This window comes from Saccopteryx bilineata, chromosome 10 (genome assembly GCF_036850765.1).
Source record: "Saccopteryx bilineata isolate mSacBil1 chromosome 10, mSacBil1_pri_phased_curated, whole genome shotgun sequence".
Lineage (NCBI taxonomy): Eukaryota > Metazoa > Chordata > Mammalia > Chiroptera > Emballonuridae > Saccopteryx > Saccopteryx bilineata.
This window is the reverse complement of record NC_089499.1, coordinates 71,019,738-71,036,644: the sequence shown is the minus strand read 5'-3', so window position 1 is coordinate 71,036,644 and position 16,907 is coordinate 71,019,738. Positions and strand designations below refer to the sequence as shown.

The window sequence follows — 16,907 nt, the reverse complement described above, 5'->3', positions numbered from 1 at the left end:
TGGGAATTAATTTATTTTCAGTCACTATTTAGTCCTTATGTGCAAGACCCCATTCTAAGTGTTTTTCAAGTAGAAACTCATTTTGTTATCAACAGCCTTTGAGGTAGGTATTGTTATTATTATTATTATTTTAATTCAGCAAGAGAAGGGGAGGCAGAAACAGATTCCCACATGCACCCCACCTGGGATTCACCAGGCAAGCTTACTAGGGGTCAATGCTCTGTCCATCTGGGGCACTGCTCCATTGCTCAGGAACTGAGCTCTTCTTAGCACCTAAGGCAGAGGCCATGGGGCCATCCTCAGTGCCCGAGGCCAACTCATTTCAATTGAACCATGGCTGCAGGAAGAAAAGGGAAAGAGAGAGAGAGTGAAGAGTGAAGAAGCAGATGGGCGCTTCTCCTGTGTGCTCTGACTGGGAACTGAACCTGGGACATCCACATGCGAGGTATATGCTGTACCACTGAGCCAACTGGCCAGGGCCAGTATTATTATTATTATCATCCTATTTTAAAAATGAGGAAGTGGAAGTATAATGAAGTTACTTGCCAAGCTCATACAGCTGGTAAGTGGAAGTTCCCTGCAGCTTCTACCCACAAAGTCACCCCCAGGGTGTGTGTCACAAAAGCATTAAGCTCTCATAGACCATATCTACTAAAAGACACTTAAGAACAGATACTGTGCAGGCCATCTTCACTGTGGTACTCCTGAGCTTGCTCAATACACGGTAGGGGTTTAAACACATAATGAAGGAATAAATGAATGCATTGTAGTCCCTCTAAACAGATATGCTGAGTTGAATATCTGGCAACCCATCTCCCAGCATCCCCAACTTTACAGGAGAAGAAAACTGACATTCACCCAGGACCTCCTATATTCCAGTCAAGGGGCTTTGCCTTTTAGGACACTCTATTAAAAAACCAGACGTGAAGATGACGTCAGAGTAATGGCGGGGTAGGAAGCGATACCGATAAATCTCCCCCAAAACTCAACAAGATCTTCAACCAGAAACAGAAAAACCTATACTTGGAGCCTCCAGATGCTTCGCAATACACTCAAAGGTATGGTCGAGTGAAAAATTGGCTAAATATATAACCAAACCCTGAAGGAAATAGGGAGTAAGAAATGCTCCGCCTTCCTCACTAACCTAAACAGGGCGGCTTTCTCTGGTAACTGTGAATATAGAAACTGAGGCAGGCAAAGGGGGTGAATAGATCCAGGCCACGGCACAAACGGCCGAACCAGGCTGTGGCACGGCGATCCAAGCCGAGGAAAAACCGATCCGGTGGCAACCCAGGCAATACAAGCTAACACTCGCGCCAAACCCAAACAAAGAAAGACAAGCGGGGCAGCCATTTTACCCTGGTCGGTGCGCAGTTAGTGGGCGAGAGATTTCTTCCTAAGCCCCGGAAGTGGGTGCCCGTGTTACCCCACAGAGAGGCAGACTCAGAGGCTTTTCTGGGGGCCAAAAGCAGAATCTCTGGGCAGCCCCAGCGCTCTGGGAAAGCCACACACGGGAGGGAGCGAGAACTAATTCCAACGGTGGAAATTATCCGTGCTGGTGGGGGTTTCACTCAGAGGGAAACGCGGCCGGCCTCATATCCTGGTCTGCGCGTGCAGACAGTGAATGAGAGATTCCTCCGAGTGCTTCGGCAATGCGTGCCCGTGTTATCGCTCAGAGGGGCAGAGTCAGGGGCCTTTGTGTGGGCCAAAGCGGAATCTCGGGGCCGCCCCAGAGCCTTGCAAAAGCCGCGCACGGGGACGGAGCGAGACTCAATTCCAACGCTGCAACTTTTCCATGCGGTTGGGGGTTTCACTCAGAGCGTGAGACTGCTGGCCGGATATCCTGGTCTGCGCACGCAGATAGTGAATGAGAGTTTCCTCCAAGCGCCCCGGAAGTGGGCGCCCCGCCTGTGTTACCGGACAAAGTGGCAGAGCCAGAGGTCTTTGAGTGGGCGGAAAGCCCGCCTGATAATGCTAGCAGCTCTGACTGACTGAGCCTTACCCAGAGCCCTGTGCTGAGTGGAAATAGAGTGGGGAGTTGCCAGCTCTTTGAGCCTCTTACTATCCAGGCAGAGGCAGCAGCAACCCCATAGCTGGATTATCAGGCTATTAATTGAGGAAGGAAAGACTAGGAGAAAGGCTCCAGGAACACGGACTCTCTCACTGTCGGAGCCTATAAATGCTAATGAGCCTCAACTGCCACGAGACTAAAGCACAATACATGACATTGCCATAGAGACTTATCAACTGCAAACCTCTACCTGAGCGTGCCAAAGGGGCAGAACCCGGGGCACAGAGTCACTGACCAGGAAGAGGGAGAGAAAAGAAAAAGCAAGAAGATAACCTCTCAAAATCAAGAATAATCTGCAGACTTTATAACCTATCCCATTTTATTATATTTGTTCGTTTGTTTCTCTTATCTTCATTCTTGATACTTTTTTTCCTCCTCCAATTTGGCCGATTAACTCTCTGCCGGTCTTACTCTCTCCTCTCCTTGAACTACACTACCCATAAGTGTTACATCTCCCATTATCTTTTCTCTCCTCTTCCTTTCTCTCTATGAGCGTTGCACTCCAAAACCCTTAACTCTCTCCCTCTCCTTTCTTTTTTCTTCTTTTAGTGGTTCCCTCTTTTTTTCACTCTCTCTTTCTTTTCTATATTTGTTTCTTCCTTTCTCCTTTACATCTCCTCTCATTCAAACCTCAATAACAAACAAATTATCTTATCTGGGACTCAAACTTATGTTTGTGGCATTTTGGGGGTTTTTTACTTCACCTTTTTAATTCACTAGCAGTGCTCCCATCCCTGGCTCTCCATTTTATCTAGTTCTTGTTACACTAAATACAATAGTAATTTTTTAATTTGTCCCCCATTTTTCTGTTTTCCTCTTATTCCTCTCATCATAACTCTTAGACAACCAACACCTAAAAGCAAATCATTTTATTCTTGACCCAAATTTTTTCCTTATTTGCTTTTTGTGGGTCCATACCCTCTTTTTTTTATTTTTTATTTTTTTTTCTTTTTTTTTTTTGCCCCTTTATTACTTTTCCCCAATTCAGGCCCTCCATCAAAGGCATTGTTTGTTATAATTCACAGTTCATCACAAGATTTTCTCAAGAAAGAGGGGAGAGGAGAGGAGAGGAAAAAAGGAGGGGGGGGAATAATTTCCTTTTTAAAAAAATTTTATTTTATTTTATTTTTCTTTATTTCATTATTAATTTTTTTTTAAAAAAACAACTCTTCAATTTTTTATTTTTTTATTATTTTTTTTACTTTTCTTAACTTTTTATTCTTTATTAAATCTCATTAATACTATCAACAAAACCACCCTCAGATGCCATTAAGGAAGAGAAAATCGAATATCATGGATACAAAGAAAGCGAGGTAACACAGCTAGATGAAGAAAAATCAATGGAGAAAAAATTTAATATATTGGAAACCTTGGAGCTAAATGACAGAGAATTCAAGATAGAAATCCTAAAAATCCTCCGAGATATACAAGAAAACACAGAAAGGCAATTTAGGGAGCTCAGAAAACAACTCAATGAACACAAAGAATATATGTCCAAGGAAATTGAAACTATAAAAACAAATCAAACAGAGATGAAAAACTCAATTCACTAGCTGAAAAACAAAGTAACAAGCTTAGCTAATAGAACAGGTCAGATAGAAGAGAGGATTAGTGAAATAGAAGACAAGCAACTTGAGGCACAACAGAGAGAAGAAGAAAGAGACTCAAAAATTTAAAAAAATGACATAGCCCTACAAGAATTATCTGACTCCATCAAAAAGAATAACATAAGAATAATAGGTATATCAGAGGGTAAAGAGAGAGAAAATGGAATGGAGAACATACTCAAACAAATAATAGATGAGAACTTCCCAAGCCTGTGGAAAGAACTAAAGCCTCAAGTTCAAGAAGCAAACAGAACTCCGAGTTTTTTTAACCCCAACAAACCTACTCCAAGGCATATCATAATGAAATTGACACAAACCAACAGCAAAAAAAAAATTCTCAAGGCAGCCAGGGAAAAGAAGAATACAACATATAAAGGAAGGCCCATTAGATTATCATCAGATTTCTCAGCAGAAACTCTACAAGCTAGAAGAGAGTGGACCCCAATATTTAAAGTCCTGAAAGAGAGGAACTTTCAGCCACGAATACTATACCCATCAAAGCTATCCTTCAAATATAAAGGAGAAATAAAAACATTCACAGAAAAGATGAGGGAATTTATCATCAGAAAACCTCCACTACAGGGGGTTTACTAAAGGAGGTTCTCCAATCAGATACAAAGAAAAAAAAAAAACAGAGCCACAAGTAAAAGCTCCAAGAAGAACACAATAAAACCAAATTTAAACTGTGACAACAACAAAAAGAAAGAGGGGGAGAAGATGGAGATTAACAGTAGCAAAGGACGATGGAGTGCAAAAGTACTCACAAAATAGTTCACTACAATGAACAGGGTAGGGACCCTTTTCATTACTCAAAGGTAACCACCATTGAAAAGACCACCACAGAAGCACATGAGATAAAAAAGATAGCAACAGAGGAAAGATGTATGGAATACAACCAAATAAAAACAAAAGATAGAAAAACGAAAGAGAAGGATCAAACAAGACACAAAACTAACAGAAAGCAAGATATAAAATGGCAATAGGGAACTCACAAGTATCAATAATTACACTAAATGTAAACGGATTAAACTCACCAATAAAAAGGCACAGAGCAGCAGAATGGATTAAAAAAGAAAATCCAACTGTATGTTGCCTACAGGAAACTCATCTAAGTAACAAGGATAAAAACAAATTCAAAGTGAAAGGCTGGAAAACAGTAATCTAAACAAATAACATCCAAAAAAAAGCAGGTGTAGCAATACTCATATCGGATAATGCTGACTACAAGACAGGAAAAGTACTCAGAGATAAAAATGGCGATTTCATAATGGCTAAGGGGACACTGAATCAAGAAGACATAACAATTCTTAATATATATGCACCAAACCAAGGAGCACCAAAATATATAAGACAGCTACTTATTGATCTTAAAACAAAAACTGACAAAAATACAATCATACTTGGAGACCTCAATACAACCGCTGACGGCTCTAGATCGGTCATCCAAACAGAGAATCAACAAAGACATAGTGGCCTTAAACAAAACACTAGAGCACCTGGATATGATAGACATCTACAGGACATTTCATCCCAAAGTGACTGAGTATACATTTTTCTCCAGTGTACATGGATCATTCTCAAGAATTGACCATATGCTGGGCCACAAAAACAACATCAGCAAATTCAGAAAAATTGAAGTTGTACCAAGCATATTTTCTGATCATAAATCCTTGAAACTAGAATTCAACTGCAAAAAAGAGGAAAAAATTCCCACAAAAATGTGGAAACTAAATAACATACTTTTAAAAAATGAATGGGTCAAAGAAGAAATAAGTGCAGAGATCAAAAGATATATACAGACAAATGAAAATGGCAATACAACATATCAGAATCTATGGGATGCAGCAAAAGCAGTGATAAGAGGGAAGTTCATATCACTTCAGGCATATATGAACAAACAAGAGAGAGCCCAAGTGAACCACTTAACTTCTCACCTTAAGGAACTAGAAAAAGAAGAACAAAGACAACCCAAAACCAGCCAAAGAAAGGAGATAATAAAAATCAGAGCAGAAATAAATGAATTAGAGAGCAGAAAAACTATAGAAAAAATTAATAGAACAAGGAGCTGGTTCTTTGAAAAGATCAACAAAATTGACAAACCCTTGGCAAGACTTACCAAGGAAAAAAGAGAAAGAACTCATATAAACAAAATCCAAAATGAAAGAGGAGAAATCACTGCGGACACCGTAGATATACAAAGAATTATTGTAGAATACTATGAAAAACTGTATGCCACTAAATTCAACAACCTAGAAGAAATGGATAAATTCCTAGAACAATACAACCTTCCTAGACTGAGTCAAGAAGAAGCAGAAAGCCTAAACAGACCTATTAGTAGAGAAGAAATAGAAAAAAACATTAAAAACCTTCCCAAAAATAATGGTCCAGGCCCTGACGGCTATACCAGCAAATTTTATCAAACTTTCAAAGAAGACTTGGTTCCTATTCTACTCAAAGTCTTCCAAAAAATTGAAGAAGAAGCAATACTTCCAAACACATTTTATGAGGCCAACATAACCCTCATACCGAAACCAGGCAAGGATGGCACAAAAAAAGAAAACTACAGACCAATATCTCTAATGAATACAGATGCTAAAATACTAAACAAAATACTAGCAAATCGAATCCAACAACATATTAAAAAAATAATACATCATGATCAAGTGGGATTCATCCCAGAATCTCAAGGATGGTTCAACATACGTAAAACGGTTAATGTAATACACCATATCAACAAAACAAAGAACAAAAACCACATGATCTTATCAATAGACTTAGAAAAGGCTTTCGATAAAATACAACACAATTTTATGTTTAAGACTCTCAACAAAATGGGTTTAGAAGGAAAATATCTCAACATGATAAAGGCCATATATGATAAACCATCAGCTAACATCATATTAAATGGCACAAAACTGAACGCTTTCCCCCTTAAATCAGGAACAAGACAGGGTTGTCCACTCTCTCCACTCTTATTTAATGTGGTACTAGAGGTTCTAGCCAGAGCAATCAGACAAGACAAAGAAATAAAAGGCATCCATATCGGAAAAGAAGAAGTAAAGGTATCACTTTTTGCAGATGATATCATCCTATACATCGAAAACCCCAAAGAATCCACAAAAAGACTACTAGAAACAATAAGCCAATACAGTAAGGTCGCACGATACAAAATTAACATACAGAAGTCAATAGCCTTTCTATATGCCAACAATGAAACAATTGAGAACGAACTCAAAAGAATAATCCCCTTCACGATTGCAACAAAAAAAAATAAAATACTTAGGAATAAACATAACAAAGAATGTAAAGGACTTATATAATGAAAACTATAAACCATTGTTAAGGGAAATCGAAAAAGATATAATGAGATGGAAGAATATACCTTGTTCTTGGCTAGGAAGAATAAATATAATCAAGATGGCTATATTACCCAAAGCAATATACAAATTTAATGCAATTCCCATCAAACTTCCAATGACGTTTTTTAAAGAAATAGAGCAAAAAATCATCAGATTTATATGGAACTATAAAAAACCCCGAATAGCCAAAGCAATCCTAAAGAAAAAGAATGAAGCTGGGGGCATTACAATACCTGACTTCAAACTCTATAATAGGGCCACGACAATCAAAACAGCATGGTACTGGCAGAAAAATAAACACTCAGACCAATGGAACAGAATAGAAAGTCCAGCAATAAAACCACATATATATAGTCAAATAATTTTTGATAAAGGGGCTAACAACACACAATGGAGAAAAGAAAGCCTCTTCAATAAATGGTGCTGGGAAAACTGGAAAGCCACATGCAAAAGAATGAAACTGGACTACAGTCTCTCCCCCTGTACAAAAATTAACTCAAAATGGATCAAAGATCTAAACATAAGACCTGAAACAATTAAGTACATAGAAGAAGACATAGGTACTCAACTCATGGACCTGGGTTTTAAAGAGCATTTTATGAATTTGACTCCACAGGCAAGAGAAGTGAAGGCAAAAATTAATGAATGGGACTACATCAGACTAAGAAGTTTTTGCTCAGCAAGAGAAACTGATAACAAAATAAACAGAAAGCCAACTAAATGGGAAATGATATTTTCAAACAACAGCTCACATAAGGGCCTAATATCCAAAATATACAAAGAACTCATAAAACTCAACAACAAACAAACAAACAAACAATCCAATAAAAAAATGGGAAGAGGATATGAATAGACACTTCTCCCAGGAAGAAATACAAATGGCCAACAGATATATGAAAAGATGCTCATCTTCTTTAGCTATTAGAGAAATGCAAATCAAAACTACAATGAGATACCACCTCACACCTGTTAGATTAGCTATTATTAGCAAGACAGGTAATAGCAAATGTTGGAGAGGCTGTGGAGAAAAAGGAACCCTCATACACTGTTGGTGCGAATGTAAAGTAGTACAACCATTATGGAAGAAAGTATGATGGTTCCTCAAAAAACTGAAAATAGAACTACGTTATGACCCAGCAATCCCTTTACTGTGTATATATCCCAAAAACTCAGAAACATTGATACGTAAAGACACATGCAGCCCCATGTTTATTGCAGCATTGTTCACAGTGGCCAGGACATGGAAACAACCAAAAATCCCATCAATAGATGACTGGATAAAGAAGATGTGGCACATATACACTATGGAATACTACTCAGCCATAAGAAATGATGACATCGGAACATTTACAGCAAAAATGGTGGGATCTTGATAACATGATACGAAGCGAAATAAGTAAATCAGAAAAAACCAGGAACTGCATTATTCCATACGTAGGTGGGACATAAAAGTGAAACTAAGAGACTTTGATAAGAGTGTGGTGGTTACAGGGGGGAGGGGGGAATGGGAGAGGGAAAGGGGGTGGGGAGGGGCACAAAGAAAACAAGATAGAAGGTGACAGAGGACAATCTGACTTTGGGTGGTGGGTATGCAACATAATTGAACGACAAGATAACCTGGACTTGTTATCTTTGAATATATGTATCCTGATTTATTGATGTCACCCCATTAAAAAAATAAAATTATTAAAAAAAAAAACAAAAAAACCAGACGTGATTCAGCTGTTGGAAAGTAGTTGTATTTACTGGTAGCAACTAAAGGAGACAAGAGATTCATATCCAAAGCTCTGGTTCCTGGAAGGGAGGCTTAATCATTGTTCATATACACAATTTGGTCAATTATATGTTGATTCCTTGGCTACCTTTACCTGGTTGAGTTCCTGTCAGCTCATTCTGTTTACAGCTGCATCGGCAAAATACTGTACTACATTTAACATTTAGCAAGAAATAACATTTAGAGCTGCCCAGACCTTGAGACCCTTGACCTATCTAACAGAACTATCCTATAAGATATATAGGGATATTTCATTTTCCCCCTCAGAGAAATCAGAAAACATAGAGAGAGTACTTAACTTTCCAGTCATGTAGTGAATCAGAAGGACAGCCAGGATCAGAAGCCCAGGATTCCTGCTTGTGGAGCTCAGGCCTTCCCAGTAACCTGGGTGGCCTCCAGATGAGATCACCACCTGGATGTGTTTATCTTTGAAGCGGCTACTTCTTTTCCCGGATCCACTCTCTCAGAGAGATTACCCACCCTCCCCATACTCACACACTATTTCATACTTCATTCTATTCCTCATGTGATATTATTAAATTCTTTACCTTCTGTCCCACTGCCTCACTGGTAAATTCTCAGAGGGCACGGGATTGTCTGTCTTGGTCACAACAGAATCTGATACAGAGTAATTTTTTTTTTTAAAAAAGCTGAATAAATGAATAGACATAAAAAATTCTAGTAATAGTTTATTATCTTTATTATGGTTAGTAGTATCTCCTTTTTTATCAGTTAGGTAAGTAAGTCACTTGGAAAAAAGATGTACATTATAAGATGAAACTTATGGGAAACTGCGAGAATGATTTTGGTTTCAGTCAGATCAAAGTACAATGTCTAAGGAACACCATTGGCAACAAGGAGACCCCACACTTGGGCTAAGGAGGCGCAGGACAGCTGACACCCTGAGTTAGGGTCAGGGCTCAGTTTTCATTCCTTCCAAGTCCTAGTGAGCTCAGAAACAGCCTTCTGCTACGGATCGTAACCTGTCTTAACTCATCTCTCAGGTTTCCATCAGGAAACAACTGGCCTTGATTTATTTTTTATCATGTTATTTACATGTTGCTTGTAAGACTGAAGCATTGATCTTCCTAAGAGATAATGTTAATAGGATCAATAAACCGTGCCTAGCACGTGTCAAAGTGCCACTTCTTCACTAAGCTGGGGCAGGAAGCAATGCAGGCCCACAGCCTCTGCTGCACTCCGCCCACTCCGGGACTTTGAAAGTGGTATGAAGGCACCTTGCTTACTAATTATGAGTGTGCTCAAGCACTTTGATGACCCAGATAACATAGCAAATACAGCACAGTTGAGAACTCCATGGGGAGTCTGGAATCCTAAAGGTATATTTGAAAGCTATCTTTAAATACAGTGCACAGTAGAGTAAAATATGTGAAAGGGGCAGCCAGGGGCCAGGGTCAAGCAAAGGATTAGCTCCCTTGTTGGAACCCTACTTTGAATGATTGGGGGACAAGCCATTTCCCAGGAGGTTTCACCTTTCATCTATTTTCAGAAGTTTCCAGTTCCAGCATGTCCAATGCAGGCTGCAAAAGGCAGCCAGAGGCTCGCTGTTTAGTGGCAGAGCTAATGGGCCGTGTGTCGTCAGGCAGGTTATTTGAACAGCACAAATGTGGTCTCATTTCCTCCTGTTTCAGACTCCAGCAATGCGCAGGCAGGGAGGCTGCTGTCCTGAACACAGGCAGTAAGCGTCTCCCCCACCCTATACCTCCCGGGTCTTTTCCACAGTAACAGCATAAAGCACAGAGTCTAGCTCTTTGGAAGAATCAAGTAGGGTCATCCCTGGAAGCACACGCCTTGGGGTAATTAAAATCCCTCTCACCTGAGCTGATAACCTCTCCACGCATCCCCGGTTCCAGCTCGAAGTTCAGCAGACTCAGCTGGAGCGCTCCTGGAGACTGTCGCTTCCCACGCTGGTGAGGTTGCCGGCAGCAGCATGAGCTGGAATTAGAGAGTGAGAATCCATATTTGAATTTTATTTTTAAAAAACATTTTATTTATTAATTTTTTAGAGAAAGAGGAAGAGAGAAACACAGAGAGAGAGAGAGAGAGAGAGAGCTTTGATTTGTCATTGTTGCTCTTATTCACGCTGTCATTGGCTGATTGTTGTCTGTGCCCTGACTGAGAATCAGCCCACAACCTCAGCATGTTGGGTTCACACTAACCAACTGAGCTTCCAGCCAGGGCCAATAATCCATATTTTTAAATGCTTGCAAGGGATTTTAATAGGACAAAAAAAATTGGCCAAAATGAATTTTTGAAACTTTTTTTTTAACCAATCTGGGGACATAATGTCTACAGAATATTAAGTAAACATTGTATCTAAGAATACAAACTTCCAGTTATAAGACAAATAAGTTCTGGACATCAATGTACAGCACAGTAATTATAGTTAGGAATATTTTATTATAAGCTTCAAAGTTGCTAAGGGTATAGATCTTAATGATCTCACCACAAAAAAGAAATAATCATTATGTGGTGCGATGTCATTTTGCAAAAGTATATTAAATCAACATGTTAGATGTCAATTATATTTTAATAAAGCTGGAAAAGCTAATTTTAAATATGTATAAAAAACTAATAATGTGAGAAAAGTTCAGTTCAAAGGGAAAAATTAATAGCTTGCAAAAACAAGGACAATATTCAGTTGGTAGAGATTCTCTATGAAGTATTAGCACAATCAGAAATTACTTCTGCCTGACCTGTGGTGGCGCAGTGGATAAAATGTCAACCTGGAAATGCTGAGGTCACCGGTTCAAAACCCTGGGCTTGCCTGGTCAAGGCACATATGGGAGTTGATGCTTCCAGCTCCTCCCCACCTTCTCTCTCTCTGTCTCTCTCTCTCTCTCTCTCTCTCTCTCTCCCCCTTTCTCTCTCCTCTCTAAAATGAATAAATAAATTAATTAATTAAAAAAAAAAAGAAATTACTTCTACTCCAAAATAAACTTGTTAGGGTTCAAAGACTAGATAGCTGTGCTATCCGTTCAAATCTTTGTACTGCGTTTTAGAAGTATCAAACTCTTTTTCCAATGTCTATGTTAACAAACAAACAAACAAAAACAACACATTTTCAAAGAGATAATTTGGCAAATAATCTGCTCTAACTTTTATACAATGAAAACTCACTTTCGACTATGTTGTAACTTCTGATATAAACCTTTGTATACTATGTACACCTGCATTATTTCCCAAGTGTGAACCTCAATTCAAATACTATTGTCTTTCATTTCAGTATTTTAAAATATTCTATATCTTTTGATTTTAAAGTTTGATCCATGAATAGAAAGTTTTGTTATCACCTGGGAGTTTGTTGGAAATGCAGAATTTCAGGCCTACTGAATCCCAATTTGCTTTTTAAGGAGATGTCCAGATTATTGCTGGCCTCATTAAAATTTGAGAAGCACTGTTCTAGAATATGGGCTCTCAGGATGAAATTGAGGCAGGATAGTAAGAAGTTAGGAAAATTCCTTGGCAAGTGAAATGAAGAAACTGAGACAGGGTGATTAAACAAAGCTAAAGAATTTAACCAATTTATAGGCAGCTAGTGAATCACATGACTTTATCTTCCCTGACCAAGGACACTTGAGAGCAAATGGTTTACAGCTCTTTTCTCTGACCAAATTGTAAATAGCTTAAATCATCCTGGTCAGGGAGGTAAGTAAAAGAGACTCAATTAGTACCATTTGTGCCAGCCAAACCCAAGGAGAGACGAAGTTGGGGAACAAATAACAAAAACCCAATTAGGGCCAGAGAATGATCTCAAACTCCCCTATATACTCATTTTAATGAATCAACATATTGAAGGACACACCTGGGCAACTAATAACTATAGTGTATTCTGTTGAGACCTCCCCTAGGATTCTCACCTGCAGAAGAGAGATGAAACCCTCTACCAGGCATCCCCAAACTACGGCCCACGGGCCGCAATGCGGCCCCCTGAGGCCATTTATCCAGCCCCCACTGCACTTCCGGAAGGGACACCTCTCTCATTGGTGGTCAGTGAGAGGACCACTGTATCTGGCAGCCCTCCAATGGTCTGAGGGACAGTGAACTGGCCCCCTGTGTAAAAAGTTTGGAGACCCCTGCCTGGATGTGGGGCTGCTGTCTCTCTGGAGCCTGCCCCCACCTTTCCTCACTCTCTAGCACAAATCTTTACTTTCCTTTCCTAAATTCTAAGGATCCTCAAGAGACTTGCAACCAGGGGAGCAGTGGGCAATGGCAGCTTTTCCTGGGCTCACTCCCTGAACCTGTCTCCAAGGCCCGCTTTTCTCTGACTTCCCAGGGAGCCAGTAGCAACCCTGCCATGGCCACTTCTTTCCTGGAACGCTACTAGAGAGCCAACTGCAGAGCCCCACCCAAGCTCTCTCCTGATTCTTCTACCCTAAGTCCTTCCTTTGCTTCACTGTCCCCAACTTTAATAAACATACTCTCAAAATTACCTGGACCTGTGTTGTGAAATCTTTCCTGCACAAAGTCAGAAACCCACACACTACTTGGCCGGCCTGAGGCAGACCCACTCTCGGCTGGGTCCCTTGCCAGTGACAGAATGTCTTGTTCAAACTTTCCATCTTCTATTTGCCTGACTAGATTAAAGGATCAGAATTTTTTACAATTAGTACCAGTGCTATTGTAAAATTCTTTATGGTCTTTGCTTAGTGTTTAAGTCAATGCAAGGACAACCAAGCTGGGTCATTTTGAATTTAGAAAGAGTATGTAGTTTAGTTTTTCTGAATTTATCTGTAACTTGGAGACAGTGTCCTAAATAGGGGGATGGATGGTATAAAGGAATTCAGTGTCCTTTAAATAAATCACAAAGTCACTAAAGAAATAGGTGAAGGTACAAATAAAAAAACTCATCCAAATCTTTCTGAAATGACTTAAAGCCAACCTAAATATGACAGTTCAATTTTAAAACATAGGAAAGTCCTGAGTTTCAAGGGTAACAGTGAAGGTGATACCAGAAATCACTTTTCTTTAGCCTGAGATTAGTCAAACACCCTTTTAAAAAGGTTTTTCACTTTATTAGAATTGTAAGTAAATATTTGAATGAATATGAGCAAAATCTCTGTGATACATAAGGACAAAGTATCGACTCTTCCATTTCTTTTATCTCCAGGCACTGATTTCACAGAAGAATTCAACTATATTTATGACTCATGAACATAACAGTAAAAATGCTTTGTGGATATAAAAACATTTCTTCCCAAGGGCTCAAACTGCATTCTATACATTATCTCATTAATTGCTCCCTTAAATCTTTCTTATTGATTTTTATATTTTTGAACCAACTAGTTCATTATTTTTGCATAGGAAGGAATGAGTTCACCTCTGTTAGAATTTGAGATCTAGGCCCCAAATGGGCAGAGCACCGGCCCCAGATGGGGGTCACCGGGTAAATCTCAGTCAGGGCGCATGTAGGAGTTTGTGTCTCTATCTCCTCTCCTCTAACTTTAAAAATAAAAATAAATATAAAAAATATAAAAATTTGAGATCTAAAGCATTTTTAAAACTGCAATGTTATATCTTAACTGACAAGGGGTTACTATAGTGGTTTCAAAAAAAAGAAGGAAGGAGGGAAGGAAGGAAGGAAGGAAGGAAGGAAAGAAGGGAGGGAGGGAGGGAGGGAGGGAGGGAGGGAGGGAGGGAGGTAGGGAGGGAGGGAGGAAGAAAGGAGACAAAGTCACCTAACAGTATAATATGTTTATTTATATGTGAACTTGCCAAAAGTTCTGATGATATCTTGGGCAGATTTTATCAGGAATGTAAATATTTAACCAATGTACCTTGGCAATATTAACCAGGAAAGATCTGTCTAAAGCTTACAGATGTGCAAATGTCTCATTTTGAAAGGAAAACAAAATACCAACATACATTATTAAATATGATTACTGAAAAAATAATGCAGTGCTAAGGACCAGAGGGGTTTGCCAAAAACCAAGGTCATTGCAAACCAGCCATATTCCTGATATTGACAGAATTACTAGTTTAGTAGAAGAAGGGAATATGTAGATACCATGAACCTTATCTATTAATGATAATTATTCTTTGAGCTCTGCATATGCCAGAAGCAGTGGAGGGGGAGCATTTTATAAACACCTTATTAATCTTTTGAAACCTATGAAAAAGTATCATAACTGACCATCTGTGTATGAGGAAAAGTAATAGTCCACAGTCACAGGATGTTCCTAAAAGTAATCTTTCTATGCATCCCATGGTACTATTTTCAGTGAACTCAATTTGCTTGTGAAATTATATGGCCAATTGTTTTATATCTGAGTGATATAACACTTTGTCCACAACTTTTGTTTTAATATATTTAAAAAAAATTTTCCATTCATTTGAAAGAAAGAGAGAGAAGAAGGGAGAAAGGGAGAGAGAGAGAAGCATCAACTTATTGTTCCATTTAGTTGTGCACTCATTGGTTGCTTCTCATATATGTCCTAGTTGCTTCTCATATATGCCCTGACTAGGGAATGGAACCCATGACCTCAGCACACTGGCACAATGCTCTATTCATTGAGCAAGTGGCAGAGCCTGTTATAGTATTTCTGTTTGAAAGAAAAGACACTCAAACAGAGTGAGATGATAAGAGTAAGGAGTAACCACAATGAGATGCCAGCTGACCCTTGTTAGGATGATTACTACCAAAAAACAAAACAAAACAAACAAACAAAAAACCCCAAAACAAACAAACAAACAAAAAAAAGTGTTGACGAGGATGTTGAGAAATTGAGACCTTTGTGCACTGCTGTGGGAATGTAAATTGGTGCAGCTGCTGTGGAAAACAATATGATGATTTCTCAAAAACCCAAGAAAAATAGAATTACCATGTGATCCAGCAATTCCATGACTGGGTACATATGTGAAAGAATTGGAAGCAGTGTCAAAAAAAACCCAAACCAACTGGAGAGTTAAAAATGATCCAGATAGTATTTTATGATACATTTATATTATGTATTTTTTTCATATTTATTTATTTATTTATTTATTTATTATTAGAGAGAGAGAGAGAGACAGAGACAGAGAAAGAGGAACAGACAGGGATCGACAGGAAAAGAGAAAGATGAGAAGCATCAATTCTTTGTTGCTGCACTTTAGTTGATTGCTTTCTCATACATGCCTTGACCCAGGGTGTTCCAGCTGAGCCAGTGACCCCTTACTCTATGAAGCCAGTGACCTTGGGCTCAAGCCAGCAACCTTGAGCTTAAAGCCAGCAACCATGGGGTCATGTCTATGATTTCATGCTCAAGCCAGTGACCTCGAGGTTTCAAACCTGGGTTCTCAGCATCCCAGTCCAGTGCTCTATCCACTATGCAACTGCCTGGTCAGGCTATATTATGTAGGTTTTTATCAGAATAAAAAAGAGACAAGAGCATACAAATAAAAAAAATGGCTAGAAAATTAGGCCCTGGCTAGTTGGCTCAGTGGATAAAGTGTCAACCCAGTGTATGGATATCCCAGGTTCAATTCTCAATCAAGGCACACAAGAAAAGAAACCATTAGCCCTGGCCGGTTGGCTCAGCGGTAGAGCGTCGGCCTAGCGTGCGGAGGACCCAGGTTCGATTCCCAGCCAGGGCACACAGGAGAAGCGCCCATTTGCTTCTCCACCCCTCCGCCGCGCTTTCCTCTCTGTCTCTCTCTTCCCCTCCCGCAGCCAAGGCTCCATTGGAGCAAAGATGGCCCAGGCGCTGGGGATGGCTCTGTGGCCTCTGCCTCAGGCGCTAGAGTGGCTCTGGTCACAACATGGCGACGCCCAGGATGGGCAGAGCATCACCCCCTGGTGGGCAGAGTGTCACCCCATGGTGGGCGTGCCGGGTGGATCCCGGTCGGGCGCATGCAGGAGTCTGTCTGACTGTCTCTCCCTGTTTCCAGCTTCAGAAAAATGAAAAAAGAAAAGAAAAGAAAAGAAAAGAAACCACCTGCTTCTCTCCTCCTCCTTCTCCTCTTTCTGTCTCTCTTCCTCTCCTGCAGCCAGTGGCCTGATTGGTCTGAACATCAACCTGGGCACTGAGGATAGCTTGGTTGATTTGAACATCGGCCCCAGACAGGGGTTGCCGAGTAGATACCAGTTGGAGTGCATG

At 39.8% G+C, this 16,907-nt stretch overlaps 1 long non-coding RNA gene across 1 annotated transcript in view; it reads right to left on the bottom strand.

The window, feature by feature from the left end:
- Positions 1-206: 206 nt before the first annotated feature.
- LOC136314693 (uncharacterized) overlaps positions 207-16,907 on the bottom strand; it is an 80,504-nt gene continuing 63,803 nt past the window's right edge. The window contains exons 4-5 of the long non-coding RNA XR_010727352.1: positions 10,649-10,739; positions 207-337 (exon numbers count right to left, since the gene is read on the bottom strand). This is a non-coding gene — a long non-coding RNA (uncharacterized lncRNA). The remainder of the gene's footprint in view (positions 338-10,648; positions 10,740-16,907) is intronic.